Source organism: Schistocerca gregaria, chromosome 11 (assembly GCF_023897955.1).
Source record: "Schistocerca gregaria isolate iqSchGreg1 chromosome 11, iqSchGreg1.2, whole genome shotgun sequence".
Lineage (NCBI taxonomy): Eukaryota > Metazoa > Arthropoda > Insecta > Orthoptera > Acrididae > Schistocerca > Schistocerca gregaria.
The window spans coordinates 5230633-5246846 of record NC_064930.1 but is presented as its reverse complement, the minus strand read 5'-3'; the positions used below and the strand labels follow the sequence as shown (position 1 = coordinate 5246846).

Sequence of the window (16214 nt, the reverse complement as noted above, 5' to 3'; positions counted from 1 at the left end):
TAGGCAGATACAAGCGAACGATTAGCATCCACAATTGGCGAGCGTGCTTTTATTCGTGCGCAGGAAGCACCCTCCTCCCACACCTACACTTAATTTAGAAACAGTACAAATGTTCCCATAAGATTCTCAAGCCTACGTCGGAAAGATCTGCCTTGCGCCGATTTCACGTAAATCCCACTGCACGTTCCCATTCTTTGCGTGCAGTCGGCTGCTACTGATGTTGCTGGTTGTGACTGCTGATAACAGATGCCGTAGCAATCAATTCATGGAGTGAGTTGTATGTTTTGCGATAGTCTGTCTCTGACAAGGAAGCACAGGTGATATAGGTGCGAACACAGGAAGCTTGCAGCCCCTCGCTGCCTGCAGACACAGAGCAGCCACACTAGAAGAGCGGCCTAAGCCGTAGGCGAAATGTGCTCATTCGCTTTGGCGCGACGTCGAACTATAAATAAGGCTGTCACTAGCGTGAGCGTCGTGTAAAGTCGGAAAAGTCATCTGCATGGGTGATTGCCAAGTTTGGGGAGCGTTTCGTAGTACGATCAGTGCAATGGAGACGCGGAAACTTGTTGTGTCCCAGTGTTTTTCAGTTGGACGACAAGAGTTTTACACAGTAGCAAAGAGCGAGGCACTGAGTTGGCATGAACAATGGAGAGCACAATGGGGCTCGAGATGTGCTTGTTACCTCAGGTGCTGTGTGATTGTCGACAAGGAGTGAAATGGACCAATTTGTGACCGCCCTTTCAATTTAAGACGTTCAAAACAGACGGAATTTGCATTCGTAATACCAGAGCATCGAAACTACTAGGAACTCTTGTGTATATGAACGTGTCCGCGCCTTTGTATTCTGGTACCTTCGCCGCTACAAACCAACCAACCATCGTGTCCGTGCACATCAGAGTCGCAAAGAATGGAGAATAGCCAGGCTTGGTCGTGTGTGTAGCTGTAGCTCAGTTGGCAGATCGTTCGCTTAGCGTGTGAACGGTCTCGGGTTCAAGCCCCGGCTCCTCCATGTTTTGTGGTCAGTGCATGGTAAGTGTTGGTCGCGGCGAACATAAACGCACGCAAGAAGTTGCAAAACCAGCGTCACAGACTGATATGATGTATACTGTCATAAGGAGAGCAAGATGTAAGTGTGAGGACCGGCTGTTATCGTGGTGTCATCGTGTGCAGATCTGTCTTAGGTATCACGGCTTAACGTCATTGAAGTCTAGAGGTGGACAACACGTTCGTCTTACTCAGAGCGGTGTCTGAACTCTATTTTCGACGTTATGCGTGCCACTTTCATTGTGGCCAACTACGATTCGATACAGAATGCACGAAACCTGAAAGACACCCTCACTGATACATAGAGAGTAGTGTTTGTCTGCGGAATAATGGGAGTGCAAGGGTCTGTGACGTTGATATGACTGTATGTAGCACCACAAGTTATCGGGGGGGTGGGCGTAGCTCAGATGGTAGAGCGCTCGCTTAGCTTGCGAGAGGTACTGGGATCGATACCCAGCGCCTCTAGAATTTTTAACACACCTACACGCGCACCTTGCCATGCAAGTGGAATAATTCCCAACCGGCAGAGGTGTGTAGGCAGATACAAGCGAACGATTAGCATCCACAATTGGCGAGCGTGCTTTTATTCGTGCGCAGGAAGCACCCTCCTCCCACACCTACACTTAATTTAGAAACAGTACAAATGTTCCCATAAGATTCTCAAGCCTACGTCGGAAAGATCTGCCTTGCGCCGATTTCACGTAAATCCCACTGCACGTTCCCATTCTTTGCGTCAGTCGGCTGCTACTGGTGTTGCTGGTTGTGACTGCTGATAACAGATGCCGTAGCAATCAATTCATGGAGTGAGTTGTATGTTTTGCGATAGTCTGTCTCTGACAAGGAAGCACAGGTGATATAGGTGCGAACACAGGAAGCTTGCAGCCCCTCGCTGCCTGCAGACACAGAGCAGCCACACTAGAAGAGCGGCCTAAGCCGTAGGCGAAATGTGCTCATTCGCTTTGGCGCGACGTCGAACTGTAAATAAGGCTGTCACTAGCGTGAGCGTTGCGTGAGCGTCGTGTAAAGTCGGAAAAGTCATCTGCATGGGTGATTGCCAAGTTTGGGGAGCGTTTCGTAGTACGATCAGTGCAATGGAGACGCGGAAACTTGTTGTGTCCCAGTGTTTTTCAGTTGGACGACAAGAGTTTTACACAGTAGCAAAGAGCGAGGCACTGAGTTGGCATGAACAATGGAGAGCACAATGGGGCTCGAGATGTGCTTGTTACCTCAGGTGCTGTGTGATTGTCGACAAGGAGTGAAATGGACCAATTTGTGACCGCCCTTTCAATTTAAGACGTTCAAAACAGACGGAATTTGCATTCGTAATACCAGAGCATCGAAACTACTAGGAACTCTTGTGTATATGAACGTGTCCGCGCCTTTGTATTCTGGTACCTTCGCCGCTACAAACCAACCAACCATCGTGTCCGTGCACATCAGAGTCGCAAAGAATGGAGAATAGCCAGGCTTGGTCGTGTGTGTAGCTGTAGCTCAGTTGGCAGATCGTTCGCTTAGCGTGTGAACGGTCTCGGGTTCAAGCCCCGGCTCCTCCATGTTTTGTGGTCAGTGCATGGTAAGTGTTGGTCGCGGCGAACATAAACGCACGCAAGAAGTTGCAAAACCAGCGTCACAGACTGATATGATGTATACTGTCATAAGGAGAGCAAGATGTAAGTGTGAGGACCGGCTGTTATCGTGGTGTCATCGTGTGCAGATCTGTCTTAGGTATCACGGCTTAACGTCATTGAAGTCTAGAGGTGGACAACACGTTCGTCTTACTCAGAGCGGTGTCTGAACTCTATTTTCGACGTTATGCGTGCCACTTTCATTGTGGCCAACTACGATTCGATACAGAATGCACGAAACCTGAAAGACACCCTCACTGATACATAGAGAGTAGTGTTTGTCTGCGGAATAATGGGAGTGCAAGGGTCTGTGACGTTGATATGACTGTATGTAGCACCACAAGTTATCGGGGGGGTGGGCGTAGCTCAGATGGTAGAGCGCTCGCTTAGCTTGCGAGAGGTACTGGGATCGATACCCAGCGCCTCCAGAATTTTTAACACACCTACACGCGCACCTTGCCATGCAAGTGGAATAATTCCCAACCGGTAGAGGTGTGTAGGCAGATACAAGCGAACGATTAGCATCCACAATTGGCGAGCGTGCTTTTATTCGTGCGCAGGAAGCACCCTCCTCCCACACCTACACTTAATTTAGAAACAGTACAAATGTTCCCATAAGATTCTCAAGCCTACGTCGGAAAGATCTGCCTTGCGCCGATTTCACGTAAATCCCACTGCACGTTCCCATTCTTTGCGTGCAGTCGGCTGCTACTGATGTTGCTGGTTGTGACTGCTGATAACAGATGCCGTAGCAATCAATTCATGGAGTGAGTTGTATGTTTTGCGATAGTCTGTCTCTGACAAGGAAGCACAGGTGATATAGGTGCGAACACAGGAAGCTTGCAGCCCCTCGCTGCCTGCAGACACAGAGCAGCCACACTAGAAGAGCGGCCTAAGCCGTAGGCGAAATGTGCTCATTCGCTTTGGCGCGACGTCGAACTATAAATAAGGCTGTCACTAGCGTGAGCGTCGTGTAAAGTCGGAAAAGTCATCTGCATGGGTGATTGCCAAGTTTGGGGAGCGTTTCGTAGTACGATCAGTGCAATGGAGACGCGGAAACTTGTTGTGTCCCAGTGTTTTTCAGTTGGACGACAAGAGTTTTACACAGTAGCAAAGAGCGAGGCACTGAGTTGGCATGAACAATGGAGAGCACAATGGGGCTCGAGATGTGCTTGTTACCTCAGGTGCTGTGTGATTGTCGACAAGGAGTGAAATGGACCAATTTGTGACCGCCCTTTCAATTTAAGACGTTCAAAACAGACGGAATTTGCATTCGTAATACCAGAGCATCGAAACTACTAGGAACTCTTGTGTATATGAACGTGTCCGCGCCTTTGTATTCTGGTACCTTCGCCGCTACAAACCAACCAACCATCGTGTCCGTGCACATCAGAGTCGCAAAGAATGGAGAATAGCCAGGCTTGGTCGTGTGTGTAGCTGTAGCTCAGTTGGCAGATCGTTCGCTTAGCGTGTGAACGGTCTCGGGTTCAAGCCCCGGCTCCTCCATGTTTTGTGGTCAGTGCATGGTAAGTGTTGGTCGCGGCGAACATAAACGCACGCAAGAAGTTGCAAAACCAGCGTCACAGACTGATATGATGTATACTGTCATAAGGAGAGCAAGATGTAAGTGTGAGGACCGGCTGTTATCGTGGTGTCATCGTGTGCAGATCTGTCTTAGGTATCACGGCTTAACGTCATTGAAGTCTAGAGGTGGACAACACGTTCGTCTTACTCAGAGCGGTGTCTGAACTCTATTTTCGACGTTATGCGTGCCACTTTCATTGTGGCCAACTACGATTCGATACAGAATGCACGAAACCTGAAAGACACCCTCACTGATACATAGAGAGTAGTGTTTGTCTGCGGAATAATGGGAGTGCAAGGGTCTGTGACGTTGATATGACTGTATGTAGCACTACAAGTTATCGGGGGGGTGGGCGTAACTCAGATGGTAGAGCGCTCGCTTAGCGTGCGAGAGGTACTGGGATCGATACCCAGCGCCTCCAGAATTTTTAACACACCTACACGCGCACCTTGCCATGCAAGTGGAATAATTCCCAACCGGCAGAGGTGTGTAGGCAGATACAAGCGAACGATTAGCATCCACAATTGGCGAGCGTGCTTTTATTCGTGCGCAGGAAGCACCCTCCTCCCACACCTACACTTAATTTAGAAACAGTACAAATGTTCCCATAAGATTCTCAAGCCTACGTCGGAAAGATCTGCCTTGCGCCGATTTCACGTAAATCCCACTGCACGTTCCCATTCTTTGCGTCAGTCGGCTGCTACTGGTGTTGCTGGTTGTGACTGCTGATAACAGATGCCGTAGCAATCAATTCATGGAGTGAGTTGTATGTTTTGCGATAGTCTGTCTCTGACAAGGAAGCACAGGTGATATAGGTGCGAACACAGGAAGCTTGCAGCCCCTCGCTGCCTGCAGACACAGAGCAGCCACACTAGAAGAGCGGCCTAAGCCGTAGGCGAAATGTGCTCATTCGCTTTGGCGCGACGTCGAACTGTAAATAAGGCTGTCACTAGCGTGAGCGTTGCGTGAGCGTCGTGTAAAGTCGGAAAAGTCATCTGCATGGGTGATTGCCAAGTTTGGGGAGCGTTTCGTAGTACGATCAGTGCAATGGAGACGCGGAAACTTGTTGTGTCCCAGTGTTTTTCAGTTGGACGACAAGAGTTTTACACAGTAGCAAAGAGCGAGGCACTGAGTTGGCATGAACAATGGAGAGCACAATAGGGCTCGAGATGTGCTTGTTACCTCAGGTGCTGTGTGATTGTCGACAAGGAGTGAAATGGACCAATTTGTGACCGCCCTTTCAATTTAAGACGTTCAAAACAGACGGAATTTGCATTCGTAATACCAGAGCATCGAAACTACTAGGAACTCTTGTGTATATGAACGTGTCCGCGCCTTTGTATTCTGGTACCTTCGCCGCTACAAACCAACCAACCATCGTGTCCGTGCACATCAGAGTCGCAAAGAATGGAGAATAGCCAGGCTTGGTCGTGTGTGTAGCTGTAGCTCAGTTGGCAGATCGTTCGCTTAGCGTGTGAACGGTCTCGGGTTCAAGCCCCGGCTCCTCCATGTTTTGTGGTCAGTGCATGGTAAGTGTTGGTCGCGGCGAACATAAACGCACGCAAGAAGTTGCAAAACCAGCGTCACAGACTGATATGATGTATACTGTCATAAGGAGAGCAAGATGTAAGTGTGAGGACCGGCTGTTATCGTGGTGTCATCGTGTGCAGATCTGTCTTAGGTATCACGGCTTAACGTCATTGAAGTCTAGAGGTGGACAACACGTTCGTCTTACTCAGAGCGGTGTCTGAACTCTATTTTCGACGTTATGCGTGCCACTTTCATTGTGGCCAACTACGATTCGATACAGAATGCACGAAACCTGAAAGACACCCTCACTGATACATAGAGAGTAGTGTTTGTCTGCGGAATAATGGGAGTGCAAGGGTCTGTGACGTTGATATGACTGTATGTAGCACCACAAGTTATCGGGGGGGTGGGCGTAGCTCAGATGGTAGAGCGCTCGCTTAGCTTGCGAGAGGTACTGGGATCGATACCCAGCGCCTCCAGAATTTTTAACACACCTACACGCCCACCTTGCCATGCAAGTGGAATAATTCCCAACCGGCAGAGGTGTGTAGGCAGATACAAGCGAACGATTAGCATCCACAATTGGCGAGCGTGCTTTTATTCGTGCGCAGGAAGCACCCTCCTCCCACACCTACACTTAATTTAGAAACAGTACAAATGTTCCCATAAGATTCTCAAGCCTACGTCGGAAAGATCTGCCTTGCGCCGATTTCACGTAAATCCCACTGCACGTTCCCATTCTTTGCGTGCAGTCGGCTGCTACTGGTGTTGCTGGTTGTGACTGCTGATAACAGATGCCGTAGCAATCAATTCATGGAGTGAGTTGTATGTTTTGCGATAGTCTGTCTCTGACAAGGAAGCACAGGTGATATAGGTGCGAACACAGGAAGCTTGCAGCCCCTCGCTGCCTGCAGACACAGAGCAGCCACACTAGAAGAGCGGCCTAAGCCGTAGGCGAAATGTGCTCATTCGCTTTGGCGCGACGTCGAACTGTAAATAAAGCTGTCACTAGCGTGAGCGTCGTGTAAAGTCGGAAAAGTCATCTGCATGGGTGATTGCCAAGTTTGGGGAGCGTTTCGTAGTACGATCAGTGCAATGGAGACGCGGAAACTTGTTGTGTCCCAGTGTTTTTCAGTTGGACGACAAGAGTTTTACACAGTAGCAAAGAGCGAGGCACTGAGTTGGCATGAACAATGGAAGAGCACAATGGGGCTCGAGATGTGCTTGTTACCTCAGGTGCTGTGTGATTGTCGACAAGGAGTGAAATGGACCAATTTGTGACCGCCCTTTCAATTTAAGACGTTCAAAACAGACGGAATTTGCATTCGTAATACCAGAGCATCGAAACTACTAGGAACTCTTGTGTATATGAACGTGTCCGCGCCTTTGTATTCTGGTACCTTCGCCGCTACAAACCAACCAACCATCGTGTCCGTGCACATCAGAGTCGCAAAGAATGGAGAATAGCCAGGCTTGGTCGTGTGTGTAGCTGTAGCTCAGTTGGCAGATCGTTCGCTTAGCGTGTGAACGGTCTCGGGTTCAAGCCCCGGCTCCTCCATGTTTTGTGGTCAGTGCATGGTAAGTGTTGGTCGCGGCGAACATAAACGCACGCAAGAAGTTGCAAAACCAGCGTCACAGACTGATATGATGTATACTGTCATAAGGAGAGCAAGATGTAAGTGTGAGGACCGGCTGTTATCGTGGTGTCATCGTGTGCAGATCTGTCTTAGGTATCACGGCTTAACGTCATTGAAGTCTAGAGGTGGACAACACGTTCGTCTTACTCAGAGCGGTGTCTGAACTCTATTTTCGACGTTATGCGTGCCACTTTCATTGTGGCCAACTACGATTCGATACAGAATGCACGAAACCTGAAAGACACCCTCACTGATACATAGAGAGTAGTGTTTGTCTGCGGAATAATGGGAGTGCAAGGGTCTGTGACGTTGATATGACTGTATGTAGCACTACAAGTTATCGGGGGGGTGGGCGTAGCTCAGATGGTAGAGCGCTCGCTTAGCGTGCGAGAGGTACTGGGATCGATACCCAGCGCCTCCAGAATTTTTAACACACCTACACGCGCACCTTGCCATGCAAGTGGAATAATTCCCAACCGGCAGAGGTGTGTAGGCAGATACAAGCGAACGATTAGCATCCACAATTGGCGAGCGTGCTTTTATTCGTGCGCAGGAAGCACCCTCCTCCCACACCTACACTTAATTTAGAAACAGTACAAATGTTCCCATAAGATTCTCAAGCCTACGTCGGAAAGATCTGCCTTGCGCCGATTTCACGTAAATCCCACTGCACGTTCCCATTCTTTGCGTCAGTCGGCTGCTACTGGTGTTGCTGGTTGTGACTGCTGATAACAGATGCCGTAGCAATCAATTCATGGAGTGAGTTGTATGTTTTGCGATAGTCTGTCTCTGACAAGGAAGCACAGGTGATATAGGTGCGAACACAGGAAGCTTGCAGCCCCTCGCTGCCTGCAGACACAGAGCAGCCACACTAGAAGAGCGGCCTAAGCCGTAGGCGAAATGTGCTCATTCGCTTTGGCGCGACGTCGAACTGTAAATAAGGCTGTCACTAGCGTGAGCGTTGCGTGAGCGTCGTGTAAAGTCGGAAAAGTCATCTGCATGGGTGATTGCCAAGTTTGGGGAGCGTTTCGTAGTACGATCAGTGCAATGGAGACGCGGAAACTTGTTGTGTCCCAGTGTTTTTCAGTTGGACGACAAGAGTTTTACACAGTAGCAAAGAGCGAGGCACTGAGTTGGCATGAACAATGGAGAGCACAATGGGGCTCGAGATGTGCTTGTTACCTCAGGTGCTGTGTGATTGTCGACAAGGAGTGAAATGGACCAATTTGTGACCGCCCTTTCAATTTAAGACGTTCAAAACAGACGGAATTTGCATTCGTAATACCAGAGCATCGAAACTACTAGGAACTCTTGTGTATATGAACGTGTCCGCGCCTTTGTATTCTGGTACCTTCGCCGCTACAAACCAACCAACCATCGTGTCCGTGCACATCAGAGTCGCAAAGAATGGAGAATAGCCAGGCTTGGTCGTGTGTGTAGCTGTAGCTCAGTTGGCAGATCGTTCGCTTAGCGTGTGAACGGTCTCGGGTTCAAGCCCCGGCTCCTCCATGTTTTGTGGTCAGTGCATGGTAAGTGTTGGTCGCGGCGAACATAAACGCACGCAAGAAGTTGCAAAACCAGCGTCACAGACTGATATGATGTATACTGTCATAAGGAGAGCAAGATGTAAGTGTGAGGACCGGCTGTTATCGTGGTGTCATCGTGTGCAGATCTGTCTTAGGTATCACGGCTTAACGTCATTGAAGTCTAGAGGTGGACAACACGTTCGTCTTACTCAGAGCGGTGTCTGAACTCTATTTTCGACGTTATGCGTGCCACTTTCATTGTGGCCAACTACGATTCGATACAGAATGCACGAAACCTGAAAGACACCCTCACTGATACATAGAGAGTAGTGTTTGTCTGCGGAATAATGGGAGTGCAAGGGTCTGTGACGTTGATATGACTGTATGTAGCACCACAAGTTATCGGGGGGGTGGGCGTAGCTCAGATGGTAGAGCGCTCGCTTAGCTTGCGAGAGGTACTGGGATCGATACCCAGCGCCTCCAGAATTTTTAACACACCTACACGCCCACCTTGCCATGCAAGTGGAATAATTCCCAACCGGCAGAGGTGTGTAGGCAGATACAAGCGAACGATTAGCATCCACAATTGGCGAGCGTGCTTTTATTCGTGCGCAGGAAGCACCCTCCTCCCACACCTACACTTAATTTAGAAACAGTACAAATGTTCCCATAAGATTCTGAAGCCTACGTCGGAAAGATCTGCCTTGCGCCGATTTCACGTAAATCCCACTGCACGTTCCCATTCTTTGCGTGCAGTCGGCTGCTACTGGTGTTGCTGGTTGTGACTGCTGATAACAGATGCCGTAGCAATCAATTCATGGAGTGAGTTGTATGTTTTGCGATAGTCTGTCTCTGACAAGGAAGCACAGGTGATATAGGTGCGAACACAGGAAGCTTGCAGCCCCTCGCTGCCTGCAGACACAGAGCAGCCACACTAGAAGAGCGGCCTAAGCCGTAGGCGAAATGTGCTCATTCGCTTTGGCGCGACGTCGAACTGTAAATAAAGCTGTCACTAGCGTGAGCGTCGTGTAAAGTCGGAAAAGTCATCTGCATGGGTGATTGCCAAGTTTGGGGAGCGTTTCGTAGTACGATCAGTGCAATGGAGACGCGGAAACTTGTTGTGTCCCAGTGTTTTTCAGTTGGACGACAAGAGTTTTACACAGTAGCAAAGAGCGAGGCACTGAGTTGGCATGAACAATGGAGAGCACAATGGGGCTCGAGATGTGCTTGTTACCTCAGGTGCTGTGTGATTGTCGACAAGGAGTGAAATGGACCAATTTGTGACCGCCCTTTCAATTTAAGACGTTCAAAACAGACGGAATTTGCATTCGTAATACCAGAGCATCGAAACTACTAGGAACTCTTGTGTATATGAACGTGTCCGCGCCTTTGTATTCTGGTACCTTCGCCGCTACAAACCAACCAACCATCGTGTCCGTGCACATCAGAGTCGCAAAGAATGGAGAATAGCCAGGCTTGGTCGTGTGTGTAGCTGTAGCTCAGTTGGCAGATCGTTCGCTTAGCGTGTGAACGGTCTCGGGTTCAAGCCCCGGCTCCTCTATGTTTTGTGGTCAGTGCATGGTAAGTGTTGGTCGCGGCGAACATAAACGCACGCAAGAAGTTGCAAAACCAGCGTCACAGACTGATATGATGTATACTGTCATAAGGAGAGCAAGATGTAAGTGTGAGGACCGGCTGTTATCGTGGTGTCATCGTGTGCAGATCTGTCTTAGGTATCACGGCTTAACGTCATTGAAGTCTAGAGGTGGACAACACGTTCGTCTTACTCAGAGCGGTGTCTGAACTCTATTTTCGACGTTATGCGTGCCACTTTCATTGTGGCCAACTACGATTCGATACAGAATGCACGAAACCTGAAAGACACCCTCACTGATACATAGAGAGTAGTGTTTGTCTGCGGAATAATGGGAGTGCAAGGGTCTGTGACGTTGATATGACTGTATGTAGCACCACAAGTTATCGGGGGGGTGGGCGTAGCTCAGATGGTAGAGCGCTCGCTTAGCTTGCGAGACGTACTGGGATCGATACCCAGCGCCTCCAGAATTTTTAACACACCTACACGCCCACCTTGCCATGCAAGTGGAATAATTCCCAACCGGCAGAGGTGTGTAGGCAGATACAAGCGAACGATTAGCATCCACAATTGGCGAGCGTGCTTTTATTCGTGCGCAGGAAGAACCCTCCTCCCACACCTACACTTAATTTAGAAACAGTACAAATGTTCCCATAAGATTCTGAAGCCTACGTCGGAAAGATCTGCCTTGCGCCGATTTCACGTAAATCCCACTGCACGTTCCCATTCTTTGCGTGCAGTCGGCTGCTACTGATGTTGCTGGTTGTGACTGCTGATAACAGATGCCGTAGCAATCAATTCATGGAGTGAGTTGTATGTTTTGCGATAGTCTGTCTCTGACAAGGAAGCACAGGTGATATAGGTGCGAACACAGGAAGCTTGCAGCCCCTCGCTGCCTGCAGACACAGAGCAGCCACACTAGAAGAGCGGCCTAAGCCGTAGGCGAAATGTGCTCATTCGCTTTGGCGCGACGTCGAACTATAAATAAGGCTGTCACTAGCGTGAGCGTTGCGTGAGCGTCGTGTAAAGTCGGAAAAGTCATCTGCATGGGTGATTGCCAAGTTTGGGGAGCGTTTCGTAGTACGATCAGTGCAATGGAGACGCGGAAACTTGTTGTGTCCCAGTGTTTTTCAGTTGGACGACAAGAGTTTTACACAGTAGCAAAGAGCGAGGCACTGAGTTGGCATGAACAATGGAGAGCACAATGGGGCTCGAGATGTGCTTGTTACCTCAGGTGCTGTGTGATTGTCGACAAGGAGTGAAATGGACCAATTTGTGACCGCCCTTTCAATTTAAGACGTTCAAAACAGACGGAATTTGCATTCGTAATACCAGAGCATCGAAACTACTAGGAACTCTTGTGTATATGAACGTGTCCGCGCCTTTGTATTCTGGTACCTTCGCCGCTACAAACCAACCAATCATCGTGTCCGTGCACATCAGAGTCGCAAAGAATGGAGAATAGCCAGGCTTGGTCGTGTGTGTAGCTGTAGCTCAGTTGGCAGATCGTTCGCTTAGCGTGTGAACGGTCTCGGGTTCAAGCCCCGGCTCCTCCATGTTTTGTGGTCAGTGCATGGTAAGTGTTGGTCGCGGCGAACATAAACGCACGCAAGAAGTTGCAAAACCAGCGTCACAGACTGATATGATGTATACTGTCATAAGGAGAGCTAGATGTAAGTGTGAGGACCGGCTGTTATCGTGGTGTCATCGTGTGCAGATCTGTCTTAGGTATCACGGCTTAACGTCATTGAAGTCTAGAGGTGGACAACACGTTCGTCTTACTCAGAGCGGTGTCTGAACTCTATTTTCGACGTTATGCGTGCCACTTTCATTGTGGCCAACTACGATTCGATACAGAATGCACGAAACCTGAAAGACACCCTCACTGATACATAGGGAGTAGTGTTTGTCTGCGGAATAATGGGAGTGCAAGGGTCTGTGACGTTGATATGACTGTATGTAGCACTACAAGTTATCGGGGGGGTGGGCGTAGCTCAGATGGTAGAGCGCTCGCTTAGCGTGCGAGAGGTACTGGGATCGATACCCAGCGCCTCCAGAATTTTTAACACACCTACACGCGCACCTTGCCATGCAAGTGGAATAATTCCCAACCGGCAGAGGTGTGTAGGCAGATACAAGCGAACGATTAGCATCCACAATTGGCGAGCGTGCTTTTATTCGTGCGCAGGAAGCACCCTCCTCCCACACCTACACTTAATTTAGAAACAGTACAAATGTTCCCATAAGATTCTCAAGCCTACGTCGGAAAGATCTGCCTTGCGCCGATTTCACGTAAATCCCACTGCACGTTCCCATTCTTTGCGTCAGTCGGCTGCTACTGGTGTTGCTGGTTGTGACTGCTGATAACAGATGCCGTAGCAATCAATTCATGGAGTGAGTTGTATGTTTTGCGATAGTCTGTCTCTGACAAGGAAGCACAGGTGATATAGGTGCGAACACAGGAAGCTTGCAGCCCCTCGCTGCCTGCAGACACAGAGCAGCCACACTAGAAGAGCGGCCTAAGCCGTAGGCGAAATGTGCTCATTCGCTTTGGCGCGACGTCGAACTGTAAATAAGGCTGTCACTAGCGTGAGCGTCGTGTAAAGTCGGAAAAGTCATCTGCATGGGTGATTGCCAAGTTTGGGGAGCGTTTCGTAGTACGATCAGTGCAATGGAGACGCGGAAACTTGTTGTGTCCCAGTGTTTTTCAGTTGGACGACAAGAGTTTTACACAGTAGCAAAGAGCGAGGCACTGAGTTGGCATGAACAATGGAGAGCACAATGGGGCTCGAGATGTGCTTGTTACCTCAGGTGCTGTGTGATTGTCGACAAGGAGTGAAATGGACCAATTTGTGACCGCCCTTTCAATTTAAGACGTTCAAAACAGACGGAATTTGCATTCGTAATACCAGAGCATCGAAACTACTAGGAACTCTTGTGTATATGAACGTGTCCGCGCCTTTGTATTCTGGTACCTTCGCCGCTACAAACCAACCAACCATCGTGTCCGTGCACATCAGAGTCGCAAAGAATGGAGAATAGCCAGGCTTGGTCGTGTGTGTAGCTGTAGCTCAGTTGGCAGATCGTTCGCTTAGCGTGTGAACGGTCTCGGGTTCAAGCCCCGGCTCCTCCATGTTTTGTGGTCAGTGCATGGTAAGTGTTGGTCGCGGCGAACATAAACGCACGCAAGAAGTTGCAAAACCAGCGTCACAGACTGATATGATGTATACTGTCATAAGGAGAGCAAGATGTAAGTGTGAGGACCGGCTGTTATCGTGGTGTCATCGTGTGCAGATCTGTCTTAGGTATCACGGCTTAACGTCATTGAAGTCTAGAGGTGGACAACACGTTCGTCTTACTCAGAGCGGTGTCTGAACTCTATTTTCGACGTTATGCGTGCCACTTTCATTGTGGCCAACTACGATTCGATACAGAATGCACGAAACCTGAAAGACACCCTCACTGATACATAGAGAGTAGTGTTTGTCTGCGGAATAATGGGAGTGCAAGGGTCTGTGACGTTGATATGACTGTATGTAGCACCACAAGTTATCGGGGGGGTGGGCGTAGCTCAGATGGTAGAGCGCTCGCTTAGCTTGCGAGAGGTACTGGGATCGATACCCAGCGCCTCCAGAATTTTTAACACACCTACACGCGCACCTTGCCATGCAAGTGGAATAATTCCCAACCGGCAGAGGTGTGTAGGCAGATACAAGCGAACGATTAGCATCCACAATTGGCGAGCGTGCTTTTATTCGTGCGCAGGAAGCACCCTCCTCCCACACCTACACTTAATTTAGAAACAGTACAAATGTTCCCATAAGATTCTCAAGCCTACGTCGGAAAGATCTGCCTTGCGCCGATTTCACGTAAATCCCACTGCACGTTCCCATTCTTTGCGTCAGTCGGCTGCTACTGGTGTTGCTGGTTGTGACTGCTGATAACAGATGCCGTAGCAATCAATTCATGGAGTGAGTTGTATGTTTTGCGATAGTCTGTCTCTGACAAGGAAGCACAGGTGATATAGGTGCGAACACAGGAAGCTTGCAGCCCCTCGCTGCCTGCAGACACAGAGCAGCCACACTAGAAGAGCGGCCTAAGCCGTAGGCGAAATGTGCTCATTCGCTTTGGCGCGACGTCGAACTGTAAATAAGGCTGTCACTAGCGTGAGCGTTGCGTGAGCGTCGTGTAAAGTCGGAAAAGTCATCTGCATGGGTGATTGCCAAGTTTGGGGAGCGTTTCGTAGTACGATCAGTGCAATGGAGACGCGGAAACTTGTTGTGTCCCAGTGTTTTTCAGTTGGACGACAAGAGTTTTACACAGTAGCAAAGAGCGAGGCACTGAGTTGGCATGAACAATGGAGAGCACAATGGGGCTCGAGATGTGCTTGTTACCTCAGGTGCTGTGTGATTGTCGACAAGGAGTGAAATGGACCAATTTGTGACCGCCCTTTCAATTTAAGACGTTCAAAACAGACGGAATTTGCATTCGTAATACCAGAGCATCGAAACTACTAGGAACTCTTGTGTATATGAACGTGTCCGCGCCTTTGTATTCTGGTACCTTCGCCGCTACAAACCAACCAACCATCGTGTCCGTGCACATCAGAGTCGCAAAGAATGGAGAATAGCCAGGCTTGGTCGTGTGTGTAGCTGTAGCTCAGTTGGCAGATCGTTCGCTTAGCGTGTGAACGGTCTCGGGTTCAAGCCCCGGCTCCTCCATGTTTTGTGGTCAGTGCATGGTAAGTGTTGGTCGCGGCGAACATAAACGCACGCAAGAAGTTGCAAAACCAGCGACACAGACTGATATGATGTATACTGTCATAAGGAGAGCAAGATGTAAGTGTGAGGACCGGCTGTTATCGTGGTGTCATCGTGTGCAGATCTGTCTTAGGTATCACGGCTTAACGTCATTGAAGTCTAGAGGTGGACAACACGTTCGTCTTACTCAGAGCGGTGTCTGAACTCTATTTTCGACGTTATGCGTGCCACTTTCATTGTGGCCAACTACGATTCGATACAGAATGCACGAAACCTGAAAGACACCTTCACTGATACATAGAGAGTAGTGTTTGTCTGCGGAATAATGGGAGTGCAAGGGTCTGTGACGTTGATATGACTGTATGTAGCACTACAAGTTATCGGGGGGGGTGGGCGTAGCTCAGATGGTAGAGCGCTCGCTTAGCGTGCGAGAGGTACTGGGATCGATACCCAGCGCCTCCAGAATTTTTAACACACCTACACGCGCACCTTGCCATGCAAGTGGAATAATTCCCAACCGGCAGAGTTGTGTAGGCAGATACAAGCGAACGATTAGCATCCACAATTGGCGAGCGTGCTTTTATTCGTGCGCAGGAAGCACCCTCCTCCCACACCTACACTTAATTTAGAAACAGTACAAATGTTCCCATAAGATTCTCAAGCCTACGTCGGAAAGATCTGCCTTGCGCCGATTTCACGTAAATCCCACTGCACGTTCCCATTCTTTGCGTGCAGTCGGCTGCTACTGGTGTTGCTGGTTGTGACTGCTGATAACAGATGCCGTAGCAATCAATTCATGGAGTGAGTTGTATGTTTTGCGATAGTCTGTCTCTGACAAGGAAGCACAGGTGATATAGGTGTGAACACAGGAAGCTTGCAGCCCCTCGCTGCCTGCAGACACAGAGCAGCCACA

The 16214-nt window shown here is 49.3% G+C and overlaps 3 non-coding genes across 3 annotated transcripts; all 3 read left to right on the top strand.

Annotated features, from left to right (window-relative positions):
- The first annotated feature begins 7768 nt into the window (after window positions 1-7768).
- On the top strand, window positions 7769-7842 carry Trnaa-agc (transfer RNA alanine (anticodon AGC)). The gene has a single exon. It is a non-coding gene; the product is annotated as a tRNA-Ala (tRNA).
- A 4681-nt stretch (window positions 7843-12523) lies between these two features.
- On the top strand, window positions 12524-12597 carry Trnaa-agc (transfer RNA alanine (anticodon AGC)). Its single transcript has one exon. It is a non-coding gene; the product is annotated as a tRNA-Ala (tRNA).
- A 3092-nt stretch (window positions 12598-15689) lies between these two features.
- Trnaa-agc (transfer RNA alanine (anticodon AGC)) lies at window positions 15690-15763 on the top strand. The gene has a single exon. It is a non-coding gene; the product is annotated as a tRNA-Ala (tRNA).
- The last annotated feature ends 451 nt before the right edge of the window (window positions 15764-16214 follow it).